The sequence below is a fragment of the Oncorhynchus kisutch genome, linkage group LG13, assembly GCF_002021735.2.
Source record: "Oncorhynchus kisutch isolate 150728-3 linkage group LG13, Okis_V2, whole genome shotgun sequence".
NCBI lineage: Eukaryota > Metazoa > Chordata > Actinopteri > Salmoniformes > Salmonidae > Oncorhynchus > Oncorhynchus kisutch.
The window spans coordinates 70042108-70046042 of record NC_034186.2 but is presented as its reverse complement, the minus strand read 5'-3'; the positions used below and the strand labels follow the sequence as shown (position 1 = coordinate 70046042).

Below are 3935 nucleotides of genomic sequence, written 5' to 3'. Positions count from 1 at the left end.
TCCTGTTGATGCAGAATTATTTTCCTGCTGTAACAAAGTGTCTCAAATCCACTACAGATGTAGGATCATTATCTTAAGGTAGCACTGGTTGTGCGCATCAAATAAAATGTCCATTCCATTGTCGAAAGGCAAAGTATTCTTTGATCGAACTCAACACCCATGACTGTTACAGTATGCAGAAAATAAAATTCACTAATAGAATTCTCCAAAAACAATTTAATGTTATCTCCCAACACCATTAGCAGTGAGGAAAGCACAGCGTATTGAGCCATTTGAGGGACTATTTTGTTAGGAGTGATGTAGACAGCAGGACTTGTATCATTCATCTTGTCAAATTCCGCCGCCATGAGCTCAGCCTTTAGGATCTCCTTCAGCTTCCGATCATAGCCTTTCCCCGAGAAACAAAATTCCAAGTTCTTAACTTATAACCCATATTGCTGTGCCTAAATAAAACAGGATCAGTTCACCAACTCACCCTGCCTCAATTACTTTCTGGTTGTTATTGAATATATTCTCTAGTTTTTTTTAAGCACGAGTTTAAAGAACACACATGGAGAGAAAGGTGTAGATTCACCCGCATAGCAATGCAGGTGTTTATTTCGCCTCTGCAGAAGGCATGAATCGTGGTCACAGGTAGGCAATGGTCATACACAGGTAGGTGAATCAACTGGGACTGAAGGCTGTAACTGGTTCTCACAAATGAGCAAGAAAAAAGGCTTAGTAGAAGCAAAACAAACAATACTTCACGAAGGTACAAACAGAATGAACTGAACTTAAGGAGCTGATGAGACCAGGTGAGTAACAGGTGAAATCAATGAACAAAAATGAAAGACAGGCTACGTTCAAGAACACAAAACATGGTCAAGGAGCCATTGAAGAACCTTTTGCACATGTGTTCCTTCAGGGATTAAATCAGGATGTCATCAATGTAGACGATGAGAAAGCGGTTGATCATACCCTGGAAAACCTTGTTCATAAAGGATTGGAAGACGGCGGGGGCATTAGTAAGGCCGTAGTGTATGACCAGGTATTTGTAGTGCGGTGATGAAGGCAGTCTTCCATTCGTTGCCTTCATGAATTCCACGGACAAGGTTATATGAACCTGGCAGGTCGAGTTTTGTATAGATTTTGGGGCGGCCCACTGGGATCAGAGGATGGGGGACATGGTTGGACCGTGACGTCATTCAGGGAAAGTTTATCATGGCCCAACTGCATGGGCTCAGATGATGGAATCATGGAAAGAGAAGGTGTCGGGTTCCTGGGTGGCAGAGTTCTTCGGCAGTCGGCGATGAGGTGGTCGATGGAGATATGAATGTATTTAAATCCTGAAGGTCACCTCTACAGGCCAGCGCTGCCTGAAGTTCCGTGTTGAGCCCTCTTCGGTAGACGGTAAGTAAAACAGCCTCAGACCATCCACTCCCTGCAGCCTCTTTGTTGAAGTTCTATGAGGAGGTCTCCTATAGGACGACCGGAAGGAGAGGGATCGAATACCTCTTTGAAGAGGGTGTGGAAATGGGTCTTGGAGCAGAGTTGTGCTTTTGGCAGTCCGTATGAAGAAGGCCCAATCCAGGGCTTTGCCTGTGAGTAGAGACAACAAAATCCACACTGCTCTTGTTGGTGGTGAAGTTAGTGGGGTTGTGCTCAATGTATTTGCTGCATTGCATCAGAAATCCCTGACAATTCCCAGGCGAACCGTCATATTTTCCAGGCATGGATATGAATGAAGGAGGGCAATGGGTTACGATACCTGTCATTGGAGTAGGGATAGGCTGGTGGAGAGGATGGCAGATTCCCTCCATACGCTCCTCTTGTTGGGTTACGATACTTGTCATGGGAGGAGTAGGGATAGGCTGGTGGAGAGGATGGCAGTTTACGCTCCTCTTGTTGGGTTAGGCACTGTTGTAGCTCCGCTGAATCCATTCCATTTTAGGTGAGGTATTCTGTAGTGAATACTCAGGGAGAAAAAGGTGTAGATACAAGCGCAGAGCAGGGTAGGTGTTTATTTCACCTTTGCAGAAGGCAGGAATCGTGGTCACAGGCAGGCAATGATCATACACAGTTAGGCAAACGGGCACGTGAATCAAAACTAGGACTGAAGGTTATAACTGGTTCTCACAAACGAGCTAGGAAAAGGCTTAGTAGAGTCAAAACAAACAATACTTCACAAAGGCACAAACAGAATGAACTGAACTAAATAAGGAGCTGACGAGACCAGGTGAGTAACTAACACAGGTGAAATCAATGAACAAAAATGAAAGACAGGGCTACGTTCAAGAACACAAAGAAACAGGGCTACGTTCAAGAACACAACGAAACAGGACTACGTTCAAGAACACAACGAAACAGAACACAAGGTTGACTAAGAAAATAAATACAGAACCTTACAACGAGTCTACATTTTGAATGTTGTATTCGGTGAGGACGTGTCCCCAACACAAGCGTATACTGTCTTCAACCTCCACAAAGCACTGACAGCAGCTAGGAGAGAGGTTGAACAACATGCTGGCATAGAGAACCCACAACCCGCACTTCCACATCTTCAGGATGATGTGCTGTCATATGGGAAAAGTTGGTTGAGGTTCCAAAACTTACTGTATTGTTGAATATGAATGTATGATGTTATAAAGGATGTCACTGAGAAACGGATTTTCACATAGAATTCTATTTCAGATTCCATGGATATTCCATTTGCATCACACACTAAATGAAATGCAGTGTCTTTGAGCCCATGGTGATTTGTGCAGAGCAGATGTTCATCTTCACTTGAGGTGTAAGTGTCTTTAAACCACTCCACTTATATCTGACAATGACAGTGTAATACATGTGAAATGCTCTCCCACTTCATGACTAGGTATAGGAGGAGCACCAAAGCCTTCTCTTTGCCTGTGTCGGTTTCCCCACCTTTCTTCTCAATTCCATTGTCTCTGGTCCCCTCTCTCTGCTACCACAATGCACCAGTTTTACTGCAGAGCAGAGGGATGGAGTGAGAGAGGGAGGGGGAGGAAGGGAGGGGAAAACTAGCAGGGGGGGGGGGGTGAAGAGAGATTGCAAAATGCTCATGAAAGTGTAACGATATAGAGTGGAAGTTTGTCTGTGAGGGAGCCAAAACAAAAATGAAAGGCAAAAGGCTCACTGGTGGTCTGGAGGGAGAGAGGGAAACAGAAAGGGAAATGAAAACTAAGAGGGATAAACCCTGAGCAGTGGAGGACACTGAAATCATTGAGATAATGAGTGATGGAAAAAAGTGCCAATCCCTAATTAATGAAAGAGAAAGAGAGATATTGAAAAAAAGGTTAGACATGGAGAGAGAGAAAAAGAGAGATCATGAGAAAACAAGAGAGAAAAAGGAGAACAGAGAGAGAGAGAGACTACCAATCAAGCCCACTGCCTCATCACATCCCATATCCCCTACCCCTCCCCCACAACCCCCACTCTCCCAATCTCTCTCTCTCTCTCTCTCTCTCTCTCTCTCTCTCTCTCTCTCTCTCTCTGTGTCTCCATGGTAACCAGACAGGGTGCCTAATACACCAAGTTAATATATTTCCAGTGGCATGGTGAGCTGGGTACTAAAGCATTCATCTGTCTCCACACAGACAAGCTAATCAATATTGGCCAAGAGTCTGCTCCAGGACTGCCAGAGTCAGACAACAAGTCAGGCAGCCACCCTGGCTTCCCAGCTGGGGAGGGAGGGCCACAAATACATGTGTGTGCCTGTGTGTGTGTGTGTGTGCGTGTGTATGAGAGAGCGAGAGAGACAGAGAGACAGAGAGAAGGCAAAAGAGAAAGAAGGCAAGTGTGTGTGTGTGTGTGTGTGTGTGTGTGTGTGTGTGAGAGAGAGAGAGAGAGAGAGAGAGAGAGAGAGAGAGAGAGAGAGAGAGAGAGAGAGTGTGTGTGACCAATTGGGGACATTGTGTTTGTCCCCTCGAGTTCAAATG

The 3935-nt window shown here is 45.1% G+C and overlaps 1 long non-coding RNA gene across 1 annotated transcript; it reads right to left on the bottom strand.

Annotated features, from left to right (window-relative positions):
• Positions 1-565: 565 nt before the first annotated feature.
• LOC116376678 (uncharacterized) lies at positions 566-2159 on the bottom strand. Its single transcript, XR_004212121.1, has 2 exons — positions 1748-2159; positions 566-1578 (listed from the first exon to the last, which is right to left on the bottom strand). It is a non-coding gene; the product is annotated as an uncharacterized LOC116376678 (long non-coding RNA).
• Positions 2160-3935: the final 1776 nt, after the last annotated feature.